Raw genomic sequence first — 25,264 nt, 5'->3', positions numbered from 1 at the left:
GCATAACAAATATTTGTGTGGCCCCATAGCAGAATTTTGATGGGCCCCCAACAACCTCCCTCTGTGACACATCTATCAATTAAGACCTAGTGTAATTGATTTTAGCATATATTTAGCAAGTATAAAGATAGCTGTCAGCATAATCAGTGCAATGCTAAGGAACAGTGCCATGGATAGAAGATGCCAGGGTAGAGTGGCAGTGCAGGGAATTAACTTTAAATTTCCTAAGTAGCTCACTAGCATTTTTCAGCATAGACTGACTTCTTCTGGAACATAAAATAAAAAAGTATATTAGTCATAATCAGTGATGATAAGGATGACTTGGAAATATCTTACAAATAATGAAAGGGGGATTTGTGACTAACATGGGCAACAGCAAAGTGGCTAAATGGTTAGCACTTCCGCCTGACAGCACTAGGATTGTTGGTTTGAAATCCAACCACGGCACCACCTGCCTTGAGTTTGCATGTTCGCCCTGTTCCTGCGTGGGTTTCCTCCGGATACCCCAGTTTCCACCCACACTCCAAAAACATGCTGGTAAGTTAATTCTGTCTAAATTTGCCCTTGTATGTAAATGTATGTATGTCAGTTAGGGACCTTAGATTGTACGCTCCTTGTGATTTAGGGACTGATGTGATTGTACAATATATATATGTAAAATGCTGTGCAAATTGACAGCTCTATATAGGTACCTGTAATAAATAAATAACAGCTCAGGATCTCAAAGTTAAAGTACATGTAAACCCTCACCTTGTAAAACAACCCATTCAGTTTAAAATAGAAATGAAAAGGAAAACATTTGTGTACGGATATAAAAAACATTATAAATACCTTTTTTCCCTGTTTTATAAGTGATCACATACCCTCTAAGCTCCTTAAGCAGCTGAGAACAGAGATCTGGGATAGGAGAAACAGCAGCACACTGAACTGCACAGTAAATGGCTGTGTGTGTATGCGTGGGGGGGGGGGGCATGTGAGCAGAAGTCTAGTCTGATCATTGGAGGAGAGCACACAGGGTTTCCAACACAGTTAGAGAACTGACCATGGTGTGCTTTCCTGCCTAGTGTTGTCAATCTTTAATAGGAAAGCAGAGGGACTGGCAAAGACACTACGAATTTCACACAAAGGAAGCAATACAAAGAGAACAGGATACTTTTTCATACAAGTACATGGTACAGCAGGCATATATCGGGAATATGAAATAATGGGTTATCATACTTTTTCACGATACAGTACTGGATCTGTGATATCTTTACATGCCTATTTAACAGTTTCTAATGGGGCCCCCTACATTATTATTATTATTATTATACAGTATTTATATAGCGCCAACAGTTCGCTCAGTGCTCTACATTACAATGGGAGACAGTACACGAGACAGTACAGTAACAATACAATTTGATACATGAGGGGTTTGAGGGCCCTGCTCCTTGGAGCTTACAATCTAGGAGGGAGGGGATAGTAGTACAGGAGGAAATAGCTGTGGGGGATGGAGTGGTAGGAAGAGTGGAGGAGATCGGCAATTAGCTGAGGGCGGGGTAGGCTTTCCTGAAGAGATGGGTTTTCAGGGTGCACCTAAAGGAGAGGAGAGTAGGTGATAGTCTGATGGATTGGGGTAGGGAGTTCCAGAGGATGGGGGAAGCCCTGGAGAAGTCCTGGAGATGGGCATGTGAGGAGGAGACCAGGGAACTAGAGAGTAGGAGGTCTTGTGAGGAGCGGAGAGTACGTTTTGGGTGGTATTTGGATATCAGGTCGGTGATGTAGTTTGGGACAGTGTTATGAACAGCTTTGTATGTCAGTCTTAGCATTTTGAATTTTATCTGTTGGGCAATCGAAAGCCAGTGGAGGGATTGACAGAGGGGGGTCACGGATACGGAGCAGTTAGTAAGGTGGATGAGTCTGGCCGCATTATTCAGGATAGACTGAAGCGGGGATAGCCTGTGGTGCGGTAAGCCGGTGAGGAGGGAGTTACAGTAGTCAAGTTGTGATATTATAAGGGAGTGAATGAGTTGCTTAGTAGTTTCCAGGGTTAGGAACGGACGTATTTTGGAGATGTTGCAGAGGTGGAGTCTACATGAGTTTGTCAGTGATTGGACCTGGGGCTGGAAAGACAGATTGGAGTCTAGGATGACACCTAGAACTCTGGCTTGCGTCATCACATCACTTCCAAACTCTACAGTGGTTGCGTGTGCTACTGTAGCTATACTCATTCCACTGCTAAACACATTTAGAATTAAAAAAAAAACTCTTTAGAAATGATTGAGTCATTGGCCATCTAGGAGGAGGTACTACCACAATATGTGCAATAGGGTTAATACAACTGGGTATCCTAAAAGTATTACATTATTTCCATTTTTATTGAAATGGTGGACTCAATTTCGAAAGCTACTGGTTTAGATCTAGCTGGCCTGTATGGGTACCATCACAAAGTAACATGGTTTACTTACTCTACCTTAATCTCTTTACTTAGTCCTACTCTGTTTCCAGTTTAAATACAAGGAAGTGCGACCCTCATCAATCTGAACTTTATTCTCAGGCTAGCCTAACATAGATCCCCATTGACAAATCTCAGTTGGAAACCAGAGGGCAGTAGAAGGGAGGAGATAGAACTAGAATAGGCTGGCCAGTTTTAAACTAACCTCTTCTGAAAGAAAGATATGTATTTATATCTAGGAAATTCTAGAAATAATATGCCAAATATGTTTTTTCCAAAGTACTAAATCTATCAAACAAACAGTTATTCATTTAATAATATACATTTTATTTTAATCTATGCTATATAAGAACTACAAGCGTACTGTCTACTTTTTTTTTAAAATCAAATAAGGAAGAAGAAAAATGATGACGTCTTTTTGGAATACGACAAAGAGTTGTTCTTTTGTAATATACATTACATGCTATACTGTATGTGCAACAGGAAGCATTCTATTTTGCCCGATCATATTTCTGTTGATTAAAGACAAATTTGTTTATACAAATTCTAAGTGGCTACTGCAATTTGCACATTTCTTTTTCATATACATATAAATAATATAAATTAAAAAAAAGAGTTTGGCACACTGCACTGCATTTTGGCTCTTTTATACTATGCATATGATGTGCAGAGGCTGTAATGAATATCATAGAACATCAAAAGATATACTAACAGGAAACACTGTGTAATAACCAAAGGCAATTAACTTTGACTTAGTTTTTCATTTATAATATAACTACCTAGGCTTAATTATCTAGCTTTTTTTTTTTTACAGTTTTACGCTAAACAGAGATAGCTACATTACCTTGTCATACATTTTAAATATATAAAAAAAAGATCAGAAAGGACAAAAAAACAAATGAAAGAGAAACAAAACACTATTCTATGACTTGTTCCATTGCAAATTCTGAAGCAAGGAAGCTAAAGCGATTCATCTGTCAATGCTCTAGACCAGTGGTTCTTAACCTGTGTTCGATCGAACCCCAGGGGTTCGGTGAGTCAGTCTCGCGGGTTCGGCGGAGGTGAAGACCCACACCCGACTCATATGATTCGTGCAGTAAATATTCATTATTATGTTTTTGTTTTTGTGTGAAAATCATGTTTTAATGGTTTTGTTCTTTGTTCTTAACGGTTTTGTTCATTTTGTGCACCTATGTATAAATATATACCTAAATATATACCTATGTTTTGAATTTTAAAAATCATATTTTATTTTTCCAATTAAGAAGGGTTCGGTGAATGCGCATATGCAACTGGTGGGGTTCAGTACCTCCAACAAGGTTAAGAACCACTGCTCTAGACCATGGTGCACATGAGTTAGAGAATGACTGGTTTCACCAATGCTTTGGTTCAGGTGTTATCATCCAACATCCGCTAATCACATTCACATTTTTAATGCAGGTTGGATCTGATGAGATAACTGCAGATGTAATTAGACCTTTTGATGGTCATAACAGTATATATGCATAGCCAAAACTTTTTTTTATAGCATAGGGAAGGGTTTTGACCCCTATGGGGTTATTTTATGATCTCTGTTTCTTGTGGGTGGCATTTCACTTTACTTTTGATCTTGGGAAAGAAAAAAAAATTAAAGACAATCTTGTCCAAACTGAGGCAAGTTCTCATCTTAGTTGTCTCCAAAGCATTTGATCCCATTGGTAGATTTTCTCCAAACTGTTTCACAACAGCCTTAAAATCGTCTGTCCTAATAACTATAGTCACCAGGATCAATAAAGGAGTGAATCTTCCCAATGGGGACACAGATCACAATAAAAACTTGGCAGTCAAACTTTTCCTTACTCTATCCACAACTAAAAAATATAAATTTTGCCCTTACATACAGAGAAGTGTATGATCAACCAAAACAAGGTTTGTAGTTTAGTGGGGGTTTTTACAGCATATTGCAATTGAAGGTTGAATTTTAGATACCACTTAATCCTATTATGCATTTATTACAAATTATGTAATGTACTTTGCAAATCAATACCATTATTAGCTTGTCAAAATACCAGTCTTCTGTGATCATTTGCAAATTAGGACTCAAAACTAGAGAGGAAGGGGCAGCATTAGGTTAATACAGCTTTTCACATTGCTGTCAGTCTTCCTACTGACCGTGCTAACAGGAGGTAAGGAAAAGGAATAACTTTATTATGGTACTTCTGTTCCCTTTTCTTCAGTCAAAACTGGAGCAGTTTGCTGACTATGCAGTGAAGAATTAATGAGATTATTGACCTAGTTATGCTGTTCACATAGATGCATTTAAAGGATAACTAAACAGTAGAAATGTAATATATTGCAGCATACACTCCTTAGATGCGGTGACTACGTTAGTTTTTTTCTCTTCTTCAAGCTAAAATCAATTTTAGCAAATACAGAAAATGGCTGTTGGATCTTGCCAGAAATACAGTGTCCTTGTCACTCTCAGGGAGATGCACCGATTCATATAGTATCCATTAAAGTATATATAACAGTTTCCCTGGAATTCAGATTAAAACTGGAGGTTGTTACTTTATTATTATTATTACTACAGGTACTTATATAGCGTTGTCAATTTACGCAGCACTTTACATATATATATATATATATATATATATATATATACTTACTGTATATTGTACATTCACACTTTACATTAGTTTCAGTTGTCTGTAAAACATGGTTAGCTTTAAGAAGTGTATATATTTTTTCATCCTGGTCCCCAGGGGACATAGTCCATGTTGCACTTTGACCCATCTTCATATGCGTAGTACTTCTAGTGCTAACAAGGTTGACAATACCCCCCCCCTTGGCAGCAAGTGCTTGCCTGAGATCAGTATCATCACAGCACATAGGGAGGGGGAGTGTCACAGCAAAGGGGGCAAAAGAAAGTGATCTCTGTCTAAACTCCACAACAGGAATGCAGAAGGAGAGGGTGTGTCAGCATGGGTTTCAAAGTAAGACACATTAGGGTAATGTTGACTGTAAAACACAGGGGAGGACCTATTGGGTCTTAATAGCCTGCTCCTACTTCCTAATGGAAAAGAAAACAAAGGATTTACTATGAAGTCATTCAGCATTTTGATGTACAAGGGTCTAAATTCCTAATTTAATCTTTTAGCTAAACACAGTACTCTGAAAAGGGATTGCCTATGTATTAAGATTGTTTTGGTCTAGCATATTAACACTTGGACAATGTGCCTTGATTGTCTAACACAGAATTATAGCACTTTTTTGGCTGTATATATGATTTGATGATGATGATCTGTAAAGCTGAATTCTGAGTGCATCATAAAGAAGTGGGAGCGGATAAAATATTCCAAAATGCTTTGGGGAAAGGAGGAGGAGAGCCAGGACGAAAAAAATTAAAGTACATGTACACAGTAACAATGCATATCTCTTATTTTTTTCCATCTTGGTGTGTTAAAAATACAATTGAAAGTGTTCTGTTATACTGTATCTGTTTGACAAGCAATGATTTACACTTTTAGGTGATCTCTTCAGGGAAGCCTATCCTGCCTTCAGCTAATAACCAAATCTTCTATTTCTCCTATCTGTTCATCACCCACAGTTATTACCTTTTGTATCACTAGTCCCTCCCTCTTAGATTGTAAGCTCCAAGGAGCAGGGCCCCCCTAACCCTCTTGTATAGAACTGCATCATTGCTGTATTAGCTCCCTTTATATTGTAAAAGCACTGAGCAAACTGTTGGCGCTATATCCTGTATAATATTAAAATAATAATAATAATAATTGATCCCACCAGACATTTTTTGAGCTAGTAACCTTCGATGCTCTCTGCATCTGTTGCACTTTTATCACTTAGCACTGTTCCCTGCTCTTGACTACAAAGCACCTCCCACTATGTTATATAGAAAGGGGGGTGGGGGGGTTGTTGGTAGTTCTGTCCTAGGGCGACAGCTTTGCTCCCAATAGCTAGAACAGAGTGACCCTAGGACAGAAAGTTTGTTTTTTAGCAGGATTACTTGGTGAAAATAAACTAAGCCAAAAAAATGTTACCACATTGAAAGACTGGAAATATGCAATGTACACACATTTTGTTTTTAGATATATAGTATGTTTAGGAACTTCCAGTGGCGTACAGTCTGAAATTATTGCAAACACATCCAATATGTGTTTGTTTCAGCATACTTCTTTATCAAAGTTGGTATTAGTCAACCAGCTTCTTTAATACACATCAGACATTCTGGGTTTATTTACTAAAGCTGGAGAGTGCAAAATCAGACTCACTTCTGCATAGAAACCAATCAGCTTCCAGGTTTCATTGCCAAAGCTTCATTGAACAAGCTGAGGTTAGAAGCTGATTGGTTTCTATGCAGAAGGGAGTCTGATTTTGGACTCCCCAGCTTTAGTAAATAAACCCCTCTGAGTCTTGAAGCATAATTTACCATTTAATGCAGCTCCAGTTAAACCCATCTCAATAGCAAAGCCCTTTTTCAAGAAATTCCTAAAAGTAATGACAGTAATCATTTTCCTGTTGTATAGTCTTAAATTAAGCATTGTCATTTTAATTATAGTGTGCAATATTAACATCATCAGCTCATTCAGAATCATTGATGCCTGAGTAGGCAAGCTGCCCACTAAATAAACAATCTACATTTTATGGAAGTAGCTGATATCTTACTATGCAGTTCCTGAAAAGTAAGCGTGTTCATACCATATATGCATATTTTATATATTTTATATATATATACAGTTGTGTTCAAAAATAATAGCAGTGTGTTAAAGCTCAAAATCCTTCTAATAGCTTTTATTTCCATACACACAAATGCATTGGGAACACTACAGATTCTATTCCAAATCAAAACATGAAGAAAAATATATCAAATTTGTGTTTTTCCTCTAAAAAAAATTGAAGAAAAATGAATATTAGACTGTTCAAAAAATAGCAGTGTTTGTATTCTTCTTTACAAACTCAAACATTCACTATATAAACTGAAAAATGTTTGAAGATTTTGCTTTCCTTTGAATCAATTAATATTTAGTTGTATAAGCACTGTTTCTGAGAACTGCTGTACATCTGTGTTGCATGGAGTTAACCAACTTCTGCACCTGTGAACAGGTATTCCAGCCCAGGATGATTGGACTACATTCCACAGTTCTCTATTTCTTGGTTTTGCCTCAGAAACTGCATTTTTGATGTCACCCCACAAGTTTTCTATTGGATTAAGATCCGGGGATTGGGCTGGCCACTCCATAACTGCAATCTTGTTGGTCTGGAACCAAGATGTTGCACGTTTACTGGTGTGTTTGGGGTCGTTGTCTTGTTGGAACACCCATTTCAAGGGCATTTCCTCTTCAGCATAAGGCAGCATGACTTCTTCAAGTATTCTGATGTATTCAAACTGATCCATGATCCCTGGTATGCGATAAATAGGCCCAACACCGTAGTATGAGAAACATCCCCATATCATGCGCAACCATGCTTCACTGTCTTCACAGTGTACTGTGGCTTGAATTCAGTGTTTGGGGGTCATCTGACAAACTGTCTCCGGCCACTAGACCCAAAAAGAACAGTCTTACTTTCATCAGTCCACAAAATGTTGCGTCATTTCTCTTTAGGCCAGTCAATGTGCTCTTTGGCAAATTGTAACCTCTTCAGCACATGTCTTTTTTTCAACAGTGGGACTTTGTGGGGGCTTCTTGCAGATAGCTTGGCTTCACATAGGCGTCTTCTAATTGTAACAGTACTCACAGGTAACTTTAGACCTTCTTTGATCTTCCTGGAGCTGATTGTTGGCTGAGTCCTTGCCATTTTGACTATTCTTCTATCCATTTGAATGGTAGTTTTTCGCTTTCTTCCACGTCTTTCAGGTTTTGGTTGCCATTTTAAACCATTTGCGATCATTTTATCTGAGCAGCCTATCATTTTCTGCACTTCTTTATATGTTTTCCCCTCTCCAATCAACTTTTTAATCAAGGTACGCTGTTCTTCTGAACAATGTCTGGAACGACCCATTTTCCTCAGAATTTCAGAGAGAGTACTGTACTGTAACCAGCATGTACAACATTTGCTGCCTTCCTTCCTTAAATAAGGGCAATAATTGCCTCCTGTTTTTCAAAGAATGAATGACCTCACTAATGGAACCCCACACTGCTATTATTTTGAACATGCTCCTTTCAATTAGTGATTCAATTACACAGAATCAGCAGCATGCATGTCATGACTGTTGGGGTGTGTTGGATTTCTATTACTCTACTACACCTGCTAGTAAATTATTTTCCATGTAGAAATATAATTTCTACCAAAAACAGTGATTGATCAGGTTAGTGATGTCTGACTGCTATTATTTTGAACACAACTGTATATATTTTAATTTTCAATTAATTAAAGGAACACTAGCCTGAGTTTTTCTCCCTTATATGACTCCTGAAATGACATCCCTTTCACGGTTATGTAGATTATACTCAGGAGATTTGACAATCTCTCCTGAGGGCTAGGATGCTATGTCATGACCGTAAAAGGCTGTGACTCTCTAAACACATGTACTATATACATTTACACAGGGGGCAGGTTAGCCCCCTTTAAAAGTAATCCACTAAGAAAAGTAAAATAATCTATAATAATTCAAAGGAAGAAAAAAATTGTGAAGTTTAGACCAAAAAGTTCTACTTTGGTCTCATCTGACCACATGACTTTCTCCCATGCCTCCTCTGGATCATCCAGATGGTCATTGGCAAACTTCAGATGGGCCGGGACATGTGATGACTTGAGCAGGGGAACCTTCCGTGCAATGCATAATTTGAAACCATGACGGCGTAGTGTTCTACCAACAGTGACCTTTGAAACTGTGGTCCCAGCTCTTTTCATGTCATTGACCAGCTCCTCCCTTGTAGTTCTGGGCTGATTCCTCACCTGAATCTTATCATCAGTGATACCCCACAAGGTGAGATCTTGCATGGAGCCCCAGTCCGAGGGAGACTGACAGTCGTCTTTACCCTCTTCCATTTTCTAACAATTGCTTCATCAGTTGATCTATTTTCACCAAGCTACTTGGCAATTGCCCTGTAGCCCTTTCCAGCCTTGTGGAGGTCCAAAATTTTGTCTCTGGTGTCTTTTGACAGCTCTTTGGTTTTGCCCATGGTAGTAGTTGGCGTCTGACTGACTGTGGGGTGGACAGGTATCTCTAAAGAGCTCAGACAGGTACTACTAAATTAGATTAATGAGTGGAGTAGAGGTGGACTTTTTAAAGGCACAGTAACAGGTCTTTGAGAGCCAGAATTCTTGCTGTTTCTTAGTTGTTCAAATACTTCTGTTCAGCAGTGCAAGACAAATACATTTTTAAAAATCATACAATGTGATTTCCTGATATTTTTTTTAAATTCTGTCTCTCAGAGTGGGAATGCACCTACAATGTGAATTTCAGACCCCTCCATGATTTCTAAGTGGGAGAACATGCAAAATCGCAGGGTGTTCAAATACTTCTGTTCCTCACTGTAGGACACATCCTCTTTGGATACCAAACTGTATGACACAAATTCCGGCTTTCCTCATTCTGTATGTTGTGCAATAAATTATATTTTCCTTGACCTTCCACTTTGAATATTGTGCTCTGTGTTATATACTCCATATGGTTAATATTCACAGTTTTGTCATATTACTAGACAGAAGTCATTATTACCCCGGGACATTCTACCCAGTGGACAGGCACACTTTTGCTTGTGTATACAAAGAAAATATGTAATGTACAGTAATAAGACAGTTTTTACTTTTAAGTTGTTTGACATTTTTTACATCAGTGTTTTCTTTGTTTGCAACAGTCCTTAGCTGGAAATTCAACCACACAGGAGCACAGAAGAAAACAATATGCACATTATGACAGCAGTGGGTGGAAATATACCAATGTTTATTGAAAACAAGCAGTAACCACTGACAAGGAACCTATCCTGGCATTTAAAACATAGCAACATTCTTGCTCTGTAAACCCATTATAAATTCAATCTCACCAATGCCATTTAAAAAGGTGGTTTGTTAGCAAAGGTGGAAAATCCCATTCTAAAAGTGTTTGAAGTTAATGTACACAGTATATTGTAAGTGGAACAGGATCAACCGGTATCAGTAGTGGTAAACTATGCACAAGGCAGGGACACCCAGGAACAGCCTGAGCTGATATGCCCCTACACCTTTATTGAGAAAGCCAGCAAATAAACACTCTCTCAATGCAGGAGGGCTTTGTACAGCAAAGTCCATAGTATAGAAACACAAACAACATCTGAAATCAACAGATTTATCTGGTTAGACAAATAGCCCAGATTTTCAAGACATATTTTGTATAACCACAATCCAAAGGTGGCCTTGGTTTACCTAATTTCTGGCTATATTATTTGGCATCTATATTGACCCAACTAACTAAAAGGAACATTGTGAATTCCAAAGTTCCTTGGATTAAATTTGAGTCTGGATCTATATTTTAACTCCCTGGTATTATGTAGTCCTCCTCAATATCCTACAACACCATAGCTACTTTTAATCTTGGCAGCTCATTTGCTTTGGCTCTGGCCACTGTACAAAATCAAAATTTTGTGTAGCCTCTCTCATTCCCCCTTTTTAGGTGATCCAGCTTTTATTGCTACCTTCTATGCCTCGGGAGTTTTCTCCTGGCGGCACTTAAACAAACTGACCACGCTCTCTTCTCTTCAACTAGGAAGAGAATTTGCCTCATTTGATCATCTGCTCAACCACAGGAATTCCCCTTGACAGGAACTATTTCAAATTAGACTCTTTTATGCTGCCCATTATGCATTTTTTCCAACCTCTCCAACAACCTTATACAAGAGAATCTGCTGTGGCTCCCCCAGAGGAAAAGGATTGATCTCTGATTTACATACTGTAGCTCCTTTGCTAGTATCCTTTTCTCTAACTCCTTTCCATATATGAGTAAATGCGATGTAGATTTGCAGATTGTGACATTCACTTTGCCCCTGAGGACTGGGTAATGATGCTAGATAATGTATGCAGATGCACTAAGTCTTTTACGATTAGAGAGACGACCCTCAAGCTCCTTACTAGATGGTACAATACTCCGACTAAACTTCATACAATTTATCCAGTTATATCTGATTTATGCTTTAGATGCTGCCCATCTACAGGCTCAGTAGTGCATGTGTTTTGGGCCTGTGATAAAGTACAACCAGTGTGGCGTAGAATGTCTGATATTGCTTCTATCATTTCTGGTAACACCCTGATTCTGACCCTCCTAATGTGCCTTCTCTTTTCACCATTCTTAGGGGTTTTGTGCTATGAGGAGAAACTCATCCACACCATATTTGACTATCCCTTTATTCATAATCATTGATACTATCATGATAATGGAAATAATTTTTTGATACTTTACACAATAAAACACCTTTGTTCTCAATGAAACGGATACATGAATTTCCAAACGACGTTCTTTTTTTACATGATTCACTCTAACCACATGTAGATTATCCCTTCAGGTTCATGTATATCTATTATCACTATGTGTTGCTGACTGGCATTACCTTCACTTTTTATGGTGCTTGTGACTCTTGGACTCCTTGTACCATACTTTTTTTTCAAATTTTTATTTAGACTTTAACTGTTCTTATTGTTTGTTATAAGCACATTGTTTTTTATTTTATTTTTTTTTTATTCCCACCCAAAGCTCTATAAAGTCTCCGGGTTCCAAAACCCAGTCCATAACCCTATTAAGATCTCAGAAAACAAAAGGTTTGGAGCTCCTCACCATGTGTAGGTGAGAAACCCTGGCAACATACACAAACCGCCCACAATACAGCCATTCAGTGCCTCACTATACACTCAATGGCCACTTTATTAGGTACACCTGTTCAATTGCTTGGTAACACAAATTGCTAATCAGCCAATCACGTGGCAGCGACTCAATGCATTTAGGCATCTAGATGTGGTGAAGATGACTTGTTGAATTTCAAACCGAGCATCAGAATGGGGAAGAAAGGGGATTTAAGTGACTTTGAACATGGCATGGTTGTTGGTGTCAGACGGCTGGTCTGAGTATTTGAAAAACTGCTGATCTACTGGAATGTTCACACAATACCATCTCTAGAGTTTACAGAGAATGGTCCGAAAAAGAGAAAAAGCAAGTGAGCATCAGTTGTGTGGATGAAAATGCCTTGTTGATGTCAGAGGTCAGCGGAGAATGGGCAGACTCATTCGAGATGATAGAAAGGCAACGGTAACTCAGATAAGCACTCGTTACAAAAAAGGTATGCAGATTACCATCTCTGAATGCACAACACATCGAACCTTAAAGCAGATGGGCTACAGCAGCAGAAGACCACACAGGTGCTACTCCTGTCAGCTAAGAACAGGAAACAGAGGCTACAATTCGCAGAGGCTCACCAAAATTGGAGAACAGAAGATTGGAAAAATGTTTCCTGGTTTGATGAATCTTGATTTCCCTAGAGATGGCTGTGAATCCCAGTAGATCAGCAGTTTTTGAAATACTCAGACCAGCCCGTCTGGCAGCAACAACCATACCACGTTCAAAATCACTTAAATCCCCTATCTACTCCATTTTGATGCTTGGTTTGAACTTCAGCAAGTTGTTTTCACCTCTTCTAGATGCCTAAATGCATTGAGTGCTGCCATGTTATTGGCTGATTAGCAATTTGTGTTACCAAGCAACTGAACATGTGTACTTAATAAAGTGGCCGGAGAGTGTATGTGTATATATATAGATAGACAGACAGATAGATAGATAGATAGATAGATAGACACACAGTATATATATATATATATATATATATATATATATATATACAGTATATACACTGCTCAAAAAAATTAAAGGAACACTTTTTACTCAGAGTACAGCATCAAGTCAATTAAACTCCTGGGATATTGATCTGGTCAGTTAAGTAGCAGAGGGGGTTGTTATTCAGTTAGCTGCTTTGGTGTTAATGAAGTTAACAACAGGTGCACTAGATGGACAACAATGAGACGACCCCCAAAACGGGAATGGTTTTACAGGTGGAGGCCACTGACATTTTTTTCCCTACTCATCTTTTCTGAATGTTTTTCACTAGTTTTGCATTTGGCTAGGTTCAGTGTCACTACTGGTAGCATGAGGCGATACCTGGACCTTACAGAGGTTGCACAGGCAGTCCACCTCCTCCAGGATGGCACGTCAATACTTGCCATTTTCCAGAATTTTTGCTGTGTCTCCCAGCACAGTCTCAAGAGCATGGAGGAAATTCCAGGAGACAGGCAGTTACTCTAGGAGAGCTGGACAGGGCCATAGAAGGTCCTTAGCCCATCAGCAGGACCAGTATCTGCTCCTTTGTGCAAGGAGGAATGAGGACTGCCAGAGCCCTACAAAATGACCTCCAGAAGGCCAATAGTGTGAATGTGTCTGACCAAATAATCAGAAACAGACTTCATGAGGGTGGCTTGAGGGACCGAAGTCCTCTAGTGGCACCCTGTGCTTTTCACAGATGAGAGCAGGTTCACCCTGAGCACATGTGACAGATGTAAAAGGGTCTGGAGAAGCCATGGAGAACGTTATGCTGCCTGGAAGATAGTTGAGCATGACCATTTTGGTGGTGGGTCAGTGATGGTCTCGGGAGGCATATCCATGGAGGGATGCACAGACCTCTACATGCTAGAAAATGGCACCTTGACTGCCATTAGGTACCGGAATGAAATCCTTGAACCCATAGTCAGATCCTACACTGGTGCAGTGGGTCCGGGGTTCTTCCTGGTGAACGACAATGCCCGGCCTCATGTGGCAAGAGTATGCAGGAAGTTCCTGGAGGACAAAGGAGTTTATACTATTGAATGGCCCCCATGTTTGCCTGACCTAAATCCAATAGAACACCTCTGGTATCTCATGTTTCAGTCCATCCAATGCCACCAGGTTGCACCTCAGTCTATCCAGGAGCTCACTGATGCCCTGGTCCAGATCTGGGAGGAAATACTGCAGGACACTATCCACTGTCTCATTAAGAGCATGCCCCGATGTCAAGCATGCATACAGGCAAGTGGGGGCCATAAAAACTACTGAGTACCATTTTGAGTTGCTGCAATGAAATTTCAGCAAAATAGTCTAGCCTGCTGCATCATTTTTTCACTTTTATTTTCGGGGTGTCTTTGAATTCAGTCCTCTGTAGGTTGATCAGTTCATTTCCATCAAACGATGGGGCATCCTTACTTTTCTAACACATTACTCAGTCCATATCGGTATAGATATTCAGCATGATATTTTTCCCCGTTGAGATCTGATGTGTTTTCAAAGTGTTCCTTTAATTTTTTGGAGCACTGTATATATATAAAACAAATAACAGTAATGTTGTGGATTTTGTATCTTGTATTCAAGACTTGGTGGTTTTTAAAATGATATACAAGTAAAATATATTTTGCGGTAAGCCTCATATCTATGAGTAATTGATACCACCATTTCAGGAAGGGAAAATCCCTTTATTTTATATTAGCTGGTTTGGCTCAATCCGTGTGCTTTAGATTTCATTTTATTGGCACCTCTGGCCAGATTAATACTCCCTCCCCATATGCCTTCTGTCTTCTGCTCTGATCCAGTTCAGATATCATGGGTACACTGAGGTACACACTCTGCAGGGACAGCAAAAACCCAGCTGGAATGAAATGCAAAGCAGGAGAGCTGTCTGGAACAATATATTATACACAGAAATGTGTTACTGGCAGTTTGCTGCATGAAGTGTGGAAGTCTGTTTGACGGTTCTACCACACTAGACCATGACATGTATGGGCCATGAAGAACTCTGGCCCTTTGTTTACCATACAGTGGATAAGTTTTTGGTTAAGGTAGAAAAAAACAATAACAAAATCACATTTAGTTTGCTAAAGCAATATGAATCATTAACAACGACCTTTTTTTAAATAACATACTTGTTTCACCTTTGTTTTATTATCTTGTGTTACATTGAAGTGCTGCTGATTTTCAGCACTCCGCTGATGACTGCATGGCATTTCTCAGGTGAATTCCCATGTGGCAAGAGTGCACCAGGCCTGTATATTCTGTGTTGAAATGGCCATTTGTAGTCTCCAATAGAAGACCATGTGACAGGGAAACAATGCAGGAGGATAATTGAAAGAGTGAAAGAGTGTAGTCACCCTTTAAAAGAAAGTGCCCAAAAAATTACCTTCTTGGTGGAATCACAAGGTATTACTCGTTGAATATGACTTTTGAAATTACATTATATTAAAGCATATTTTAATTAATGGGTTTATATATATTTGAATGGTAGGTCAATGACATCTCACGGAATGTTTGTTTACATACATAAAATGAGAATGTGGGCTGGCAAACTGACCAATACCGGCCAGAACAGTTAGCCCATTCCACAAAAGGAATGGGTTTGTCCAACCCATATTCAACCTAAATTTGAATTTCAGCCCCACTGACAGTAGGGTTAAATAAGATATCAAAGGCAAAGGCAAAGTAATTCACAAATTATGTGTCAAAGACTTTAGATCATAATCACAGTATCTAGAAAAAGATCATATCAGACAAAGCCAGGAGGCTGTCCAAATTCTGTCCGTCTTTCTGTTTTGTCATATAAAGCCAGCCATAGACAATTTGAATCTCGGCCGATGAGCAGGCTGAATGTACTAAGTTGATCGATCAGTCAACTTGGGTACAACCAGCCTGCTGGATTTTACTTGTGATTATCTCTAGCAGCTGGTATAGCCACTAGCAATAATCACTGTTTTCTCCCCCCCCCAGTCTCCCCTGCTGGGAGCATACAATGGCTCCACAGGAGGAATTCCCCCATCAACACTGACTGTGGTTTCAGGAAAGAAATTTACTCCCTGTATGGGCTGCTTTAGTAGCTATCATAAAACGATACTTGCATTCTGCAAATTTTAATTAACTGGGGTATTAAACTATTAACTATAACTATTTCAATTAGAGGGTTTCAGACTTCAGTCTACAGCAGTTTATCAAGGTAAGGTTACCCCTGATTGGTCTTCAAGTTAATTTTTTTCCACATATTGAAGGGTAGAGACCTCTTTAGAAAATAATTTTTGGCTCCTTTCAACTTAGCTTTATACAAAGAGGAGGAGAGGTATCAGAGGATGAACCGAGATTTGACCTTGAGGCTTTAACATGAGCATTATTCATTTATGCTTAAGGGACACCCAAGGGCAAACATGTAAGGCAATTGTGCTTTATTTATGAAGACTTAGATAATACTTTGGAAATCAGAAAAACGTATAGCTAGATACAAAGGGATCCAACGTTATATTTAATTTAAGCAATGTGTTGCTGTGCTGTCAAGGTTGAAATATGGCAGTTTCTAACTTCACTGTACAGCAAGTAGTTTTCTATAGTATATATACATTTTATTGTTTGCTTAAATTATTTATATCTATAGCCATATTATAGTTTTACTCATTTGCCTGTGTCCAGAGTACAAACTAACTTGTATGCAAAGGTGTGCAGTCTATCAGGCATATGTGTATGTGAGCATTACGCATGGATGGCAGACTGTAATTGTGAATTAGTGCCAACCATTGATTGCAATTATGGGGCTGTTTATGACCACCTAGGTGGTGGTTACCAGCTCCAAGGGCAGGCAGAGGATACTATTTGTCTAACAGGAATGTTTTCCAACCATTTGGACAAACTACTTACTTTTAAAGCAACACTCTGTATTCAATATGTGTTATACACATGGTGATCACCAACAGAAACACTAATGTATTCCCAGGACAACTCATCTTCTAATAGACAGGATGAGGTTTGGGTCCATGGCAAATCCACAGGACTTTAGGCAGAAAACCTTGCAGATTTGTCCTGAGATATAACAAACAACCTACAGTATAATGCAGTACAAAGCATCTTTCTATAAAAGGATAGCTTCATAGAGAAAACTTTCTGGCGCTATATAAATACTGTATAATAATAATAGAAGCCATATTGTCAGTTTATGTTGAAGCTTTCACTAATAATAGCCAGAATTAAACAAGTAGGTAGATTTCACTGTGAAAAACAAAACAAAGTTTTGGTTTGTGATATCTGTATGCACCAATCGCTTTCAGTGCAACGGTGTTGATTTACTAAAAGCAAATAGAATGTGCACTTTGCAAGTGCAGTTACCCAGAGCTTAGGAAATGAGGTAAAGCTTCACTTTGCAAAGAATACTGAACCACATGCAAGGAAAAAAAAAACCAGCAGTTTTGTTGTACATGATTGGATGATGGAAGTCAGCAGAGATTCTACTCATTTACTAAGCTCTGGAGCAACTGCTCTTGCAAAGTGCACAGTCTATTTGCCTTTATTAAATCAATCCCAGGGTGTCACTCAGTGAGTGAGTATGCTCTGAACACTTATTTTAAAAATGGGCATTGGGTTGCATGACTGTTCTTGTATCTAGTGTGCACTGTGGCTTAAGTGAGCGTGATTGCACTAGTTAAGTATCTTTCGACACATGTCCCTGACTTCTGATATGGCAATATTGTCCTGTTTTTGGAAAAAATTCCTGCAAGTGTACTCTCTATTTTTCTCTGCTATGGAACAAATTATGTATCAGAGTGCTGTGTGCACCACTCTTACCACCTGATGAGTATCGCTGGGGTCAATAGCATTGTGAGTGTGCAAGGACAGGCAAATATCTCCCTACCTGTCCATCTCTAAGAGATATCCACATGTCCATGGCCAGACATAAGCTAGCCCCACATGGCTTGAATCATGGCCAATTCAGCAAGAAGATCAAGCTGTGGGTGGCCCAGTCAGCACTGGAAAATTGTTGACTGAACAGTGGGTACTGCAGCTGTCTGAATACAACAACCATCAGGCAAAAATTCCACCATCCATGGTAAAATCTATTAGATTTCTATTAGAAATATATGCTTGAATGTCTAGCATTGGAGTAAACAAACAACATCTTGTTTTGTTGCATTAGGACTAGTAACAAATTGGCCTCAATGCTTCTCTTTAGTGTGTTAAACAGGCTATTCAAAGTATAAGTCACAAGGTAAACAAACATGCTTTGATGTATGTATGGGAATTGTGTGTATGGGAAAACAAGGTATCCAAGCTATAACAGATGGACTCAGACAAGGATAGGGTATCAAGTAGAGGAAAGAAATGGTAATATACATTTAAAAATCACAGGATCTGGCAGTATTTTGCAGACAAAGCAAATAATATTTACTTTTATTTTACCTTTTTGCAATATAATACCATATTTGGAATGAAAGACCCTTAGTACTTAATAAAAATATCAAAGCTACCTACCAAAGTCATAGTACCGAATTCACAAGACACCAACACATTTGTCACAAAATATAATGTTGTCACCTTATAAATCATATCCCGCATAATGGTGATTGCAGATAAATAACTTGTGTGACATCTGACAGTGGTATTGAAAGTTTCTGACAGCTTTTAGCAGGTGCGACATGACCCTTTAATATTTTCATATTTGGTGCTGATTGCGCTTAATGTCGTAGGATTTCATAACTTACCGCTGACTCGTATAACAAAACATTTATTTCTAATGTGAGGAATGCTGTGCTAACGCTTTTTAGCATGTGATACTCCAACAGTACACTCATGTATTAATTTGTGTTCAATGAAAAAAGAAAAAGAAAAAAAATAACAGGTACATTAATTAAGGGACTTTTAAAGGTAGACTCCAAGCTACAGTACAAAACAACCACCTGTATAAAATATTCTATTTTATTGGAGACAACTCATATATAAAAAGAAATCGACATATTAATAACAACAGTAATGTTCCATTGTACTGTATATACTTGTTGTTATATGACTAAATTAAGGCATTGAATGCTAAGCTTTAATAATAATAAGCAGGCCCACTTCTGTTTGCTGGAGAAGGAAGGAGAGATTGCTTCTCTCATATATACCATCTTGTGAGAGGACTACCTTGAGTCCAGGATTTCTCAACACTTTCGGCTACATAATCTCCACCTATCCCCTTTTGAGTATTATTATTATAATACAAGATTTGCGCAGCACTTTACAACATGAAGACAGACAGCACAGCTACAATACAACTCAATACATGAGGAATCAGAGGGCCCTGCTCATTAGAGCTTACAATCTAAGAGGGTTAAGGGATCCAAATGGGCATAACTGTGGAGATGAGCTAATGGAGAAAATAAACGTACAGGTGTTAGATGGGGACAAGGTAGGCCTCTCTGAAGAGAAGAGTTTTCAGGGATTGTCTAAAAGTGGACAGAGTAGGAGATAATTGGATAGATTAGGGTAGAGATTTCCAGAGGATGGGAGAGGTTTGGGAGAAGCCCTGGAAGCAAGTAAAGAGAAGGTGACATGGGAGCTAGAGAGTAGGAGGTATTGGGAGGAATGAAAACAACGTTGTTGGTATTTTGAAACCAGGTTTGTGAAGTAGCTGGGGGCCAAGTTGTAGATGGTTTTGTAAGTTGTTAGTATTTTTAATTTATTGCATTGGGTGAGTGGAACCCAGTGGATGGATCAGAAAAGAGGGGTAGCAGACACTGAACGGTTGGTAGGGTGGATGTGTCTGGCAGCAGCATTCATGATGGACTAAAGAGGAGATAGCTTATGTATAGGTAGGCCAATGAGAAGAGTACTAATTTGTTTATGATATGAACTTATCATTTATTGGCTTTTATTAAGTGAAACAACTATTGTAAACTCTATAGAAATGTATGGATGTTGTGTAATCTTTTTCATCACTGGTCCTGACAAAGTGAATCTATCTACGAAACGTGTTGATTACAATTTGCTGTTGGTGAAATAAGATATATACTAGGTTTATACCATATGAGTGGTTACTTGTAATATGAGTTTAACAACAGTTATATAGTATTTTCTACCTTGTTGTTATACAGTACAGTACAAGGGGGCAATACAAAATCTGGCTGTATACTGGAGCTTTACTGTTTTTGCTTTTACGATGTCAGTTTCTACTTATATATGGGTTGTGATCAATAGAATAGAATATTTTCTTTGTGGTTGTTATGTACTGTATCTTGGAGGCTATCTTTACAAGTCCCTTTACTATAAAAATATAGTGAATATTGACTGTTTATGAGATGGTAGCACCAATAATTTGTGTCTGAGCGTCACCTAATAAAAAAAATTCCCACCATCTATAGTAAGAGTCATGTCAATTAAACATAAATGTTAAAATGAGCTCCAAGAAACAACTTAATACACAATTTGAAAAAAAAAATACAGGACCCAGTGCGCCTTACAAAGGATTTGTAGTTTTATCCATCCAGACCTGTGACTTAGCCTTGCCAGACAATACAGTCTGGCTGGTGACCTGACTTTCCTCTGCTGCAGCTGAACAATAAAGCTAGGCCGCTGTCATGCCCACATTCACAGTAGTCAACCTATCTACTCACACTGTTCTCCCTGCTCTCTCCTCTTGTCAGCATGTTTCGTTTCAACACACATGTATTCGATATACCCAATTGGCTATTGTGTTTTCCATACCTCTGCCAGTCTGAGTACTGTTATACAGGGGAGTAAAAGAGGCTGATACTAAATCTTGCCATACACTGGGCAAATTTCATCCAGTTCCTACTGAACTAATTGAAAGTTGAGTCTTGGCTGGCCCTGTCAGCACTCTCCACCAAACATCATGTGATCTGAAAATTGAAGGATCCACAGCCACTGTTTGGGTATTCAAACAGCCAAGGGTACCAGCTTTCAAAATACAATAGCCATAAATGGCAGATTTGTCCATCCACGCTGTTTCATGAGGATGGAGGAATGGATTAATTTCTCTTACTCAACCCTGTGAAATCTAAGAGTGTATGTACTTCTAATAATTACATTTTAATATACATTTTATTATTTTTAATAAATGAGTGTTATTATTTTTAGACTTGCCTAGAGATCAGCTGTAAATTTGACATCACGCGGAAATTAAAAGGCGCTTTGATCACGCTTAAAACTAGAATAGTAGTGCAGCATAGAGGAAATACGGAATAACGCTTTACCCCGACAAAAGCTTGGTTGTATAGCCAAAACCAATAAATAAAACTTACAACAATATATTTTTATGAACTCAAATTAGCATTGTCTCTAAATGAATCCCTCATGCTAAGCTGATTTAGCAACTTCCAGTTTAATAATAGTTATAAGAAAAACACATCACAGTTTGTAACTATGAAAACTGTAGCATTTACGCAATAATGGCCTTTACCATACTTTGCATTTTATTAAAGGCAATAATAATTACAGAAATAATTCTAAATATAAAATGAAAAACACAAGAACAGAAATAACTGTAACCAGAAAGCATGCAACAAGTCTCTTACAAAAAAAAAGTACCATGTGATTAACATGGCAAAGCACATGTTGTATTGTGGTCTATCAGTCTGCATTATGAATTTGGTATATGAGGGTGGAACTTCCTGTACACAAAAACATAACAGCTCCATAGGCAACAGCATAACAAAAAGTACTGTAGAACATTCTGACTTTTGACGTAAGGGATCAAACGCTGTCTAGCACACCAGCCATGAATGGGATTCCCCTCCCCCCACTCTGAGGCTTGAGGAAACTCCAGTCACACCATCTGCAATGTGAATACCTGGCATTTTTGCAGTCTAAACCCTTTCCTGCCTCATTATTGGAAAAAAAAATTACTTGTGAGAAGCTAATGGTCTGCTAGCAAATCCCATCCCCCACTGTAATTCTGTAAATTGCTCAATGACAATAATGAAGCAAGGCTAAGTGACAGCCAAAACGCACAAAAGGGTTGTACAAAAATCTAGCATGATATAGAGACATATAAAGAAGACACGTTGCCATTAGTAAAAGGGAAGTTTAGCGTAATGACACAAGGCAGCTCAATCTATTGCAGGACATTGTGCACTAGGTACAGTGAGTGGGGGATGGGGACTTAAACACTACTCAAATGAATGGATAATCTCACTTACCTCACACTGGATGTGGGTTCAAAACACGACGCTTTGGAGTTCCCGAAAGCCGGTTGTTTTAGTCCTTAACTTCTTGCTGGAACAACACTGTCAGCACACTGACTTTTTCTTTTCTTCTCACTAACTGTGCATGGTGGTAACTCTCCTTTTGTAGGTCCTGGGTTTACAAACCAAAAAAAAAAATAAAAATAAAATATCTCAACGATGATCTTTTTTTTTAATTTCCTCCAGAATTAAAAAAAAAAAAAAAAAAAAAAGGAAGACAGAAAAAAAAAATATTAAAACAATCCTTGATCCCAAAGCCAGGCTCCAAAGCCAGTGGAAAGTTTTAGCCTTTATTATAAGTGGGGTGTCTGTTTTTATTATTGTGTTGATCTATTCTTGCTGTGACAATCAGAATGTACAGCTAACTAGTTCATTAGCAGAGTTAGTTAGTCTGTGTTTGTGTGTGAGTGAAGCTCCCACAGACACAGCAGCAGCAGCTCAAAGAGGGGGGGGGAGAGAGAGAGAGAGAGAGAGAGTGAGGGAGAGAGAGAGACTGGCAGGAAAAAAAAGATCCACACACATACATACAGAAATTGAGACACTGAGCCAGTGACCTCCTAGAGAAAAAGGAAAAAACACAGCCACCGACTTGAACTTGAGAAGCAAAAATTATAAATATTTTTCAACCACGCTTTCTCTGAAATGTACACGGGAAGATTTTAACGTAAAGCGCTTATTAAGGTGTATCATCTTAAGGCTTGTTTTATTTACAAACATCGCAGTTTAAATTAAGAAAATGATATCATAGCGAAGATTAAAAGAAATGCTAAACAAATGCACACCAAATGATAATCACGCCAATCTGTAATAACAAAGAGCAATCCACGCTCGTTCATCGAAGTCTGAGTGGGGGAGGGGGGCACTATGGTTGTCATGTACATCTGCAGATACTGACGTCTTTTTATATATATATATATATATATATATATATATCGATGAATACATATAAATATACAATCACATTTGTATCTATGTACATGTACGCATACAAATATAGATATATTATATGTACAGCTTTGTATGATGTTTACGTTTTAAGGCCACTTGAAATTGTTGATAAATATACACACACAGTATATAAAGATAAGCATTCACAACAATAACATGTTATACATAATAGAAATGCCTGCATTTAAAATAACAAAAGCATCAAACCAACAATATATACAACGATAGCTATGCAACACAATATCATAATGGCTTCAATGGTGTCTCACATGGTGACATTATGTGACATTATTGTTTCATGTTGTGTTTCAGATACATAAAATAGGAAAATTGTTGGACTTACAGCATCTTCCAAAATTGTGATTCAGCAGAACGGATTACACTAAAAAAATTGTTAGTCTATGACCCAGAAAGTCTTATTTTTTCAGCAGATTTTGTGTACGAGCCTTGTCTGGTTCTTTACAAGTTAGCACGTTTTTCTTAGATCCTTACACATTACTGTGAAAGAGGAAAACAAATAAAAAAAAGAAGAGTGCCTTAAAAAGCAAGCATAAGTACATGATGCAACATTGCCCTGATTACATGTGCTTCCCTTCCCCCATCGCTTGCTGGTGGGAGTGCTGTTTTTTCCGCCTGTAGGGTCACATTGTGGTTGATTGATTCTCCTTTCGCCTTGCTCAGTCATTCAGATTTGGAAAGTAAATAACAAGTTGACATCATTACAGCTCTCTGCATTACTGTGACACATTCCTCTGCTACCACGCAACATCTAATAGAAGCGCAGAAAAACAGGAATAGCTGTCTACGCCCTGTAATCGTATTCTGTGTTTTAATACAGTGGAATTTATTACTTTCACTGCAGATGTTCTATGTTTTTAGGCAATGTCCTTTACCGCCCATTGAGGCGATCATTTTTGGAAAGGGTTTTCTTTATATAATAAATATAGGGAACCTTAAAGAAAGGAAGGATAGCATGATAGTTAAAGACGGTTTTTATCCTGCGTATGTATGCCCACCATTGGAGGTTGTATTGCTGCACTAGATAGGGCCTAGGCCTTAATGTGCCCGGCATATGTAACATGGTGCCCGTGGCCTGGAAAGATCACTGTGCAGTGAAGCTCTTGAGAACCCCTACTACCGATCACTAGAAGCCCCCCACTCCACATACACACATAAATAGGGTGGGGAGAACCCCAAATGAAATAATAAAGGTGGTAGTGTGAGGAGCATGCTGATATCATACCCAAGGTGTCACTAGCTACTACTCTGGCCTCAGGATGTAGTAGGCATTACTACTAGAAACATTTATGCCCCCTTGACATCCTTGCTGTACTGCTTGTTACCATGTTTTGTATAAAATCATTTTGAAAGGGCTGGCAAGACATCTCAGCACCCCTAAAACTGGACCTGACCCTTTTTTTGGCAACACTAAATACCACAACCCATGGTAGTACATAAATGTGCATTATGGTTTGTGCATTATGAACGCCGCTGCCAGACTCATCCACCTCACAAACCGTTCTGTATCTGCCACCCTTCTCTGCCAATCCCTCCACTGGCTCCCAGTTGCCCAACGGATAAAATTCAAAACACTAACAATGACATATAAAGCCATTCACAATACTGCCCCAATTTACATAACCAATCTTATCTCTAAATATCACCCAAACCGTACACTCCGCTCCTCGCAAGACCTCCTACTCTCTAGCTTCCCTTATCTCCTCCTCCCATGCTCATCTCCAAGACTTCTCCAGGGTGTCACCCATCCTCTGGAACTCCCTACCCCAATCTATCAGACTCTCACCTACTCTACTTGCCTTTAGGCGATCACTGAAAACCTATCTCTTCAGGGAAGCCTATCCCACCCTCTGCTAATTCTGGAATCCTCTACTCTTCCAACCACTCCATCCCCCACAG

The 25,264-nt window shown here is 38.7% G+C and overlaps 1 protein-coding gene across 2 annotated transcripts in view; it reads right to left on the bottom strand.

The window, feature by feature from the left end:
* LOC149459998 (F-box-like/WD repeat-containing protein TBL1X) overlaps window positions 1–24,055 on the bottom strand; it is a 381,219-nt gene extending 357,164 nt beyond the window's left edge. For both annotated transcript variants that reach the window (XM_089680283.1, XM_089680284.1), the window contains exons 1-2: window positions 23,691–24,055; window positions 22,355–22,511 (exon numbers count right to left, since the gene is read on the bottom strand). The gene's annotated coding sequence lies outside the window, so the exon portion shown is untranslated. The remainder of the gene's footprint in view (window positions 1–22,354; window positions 22,512–23,690) is intronic.
* Window positions 24,056–25,264: the final 1,209 nt, after the last annotated feature.

Source organism: Staurois parvus, unplaced genomic scaffold (assembly GCF_062004578.1).
Source record: "Staurois parvus isolate SC_StPar_1 unplaced genomic scaffold, SC_StPar_1.0 ptg000238l, whole genome shotgun sequence".
In the NCBI taxonomy this organism is placed as follows: domain Eukaryota; kingdom Metazoa; phylum Chordata; class Amphibia; order Anura; family Ranidae; genus Staurois; species Staurois parvus.
Note: the sequence above shows the minus strand (reverse complement) of the source record. Positions and strands in the feature narration are given on the sequence as shown.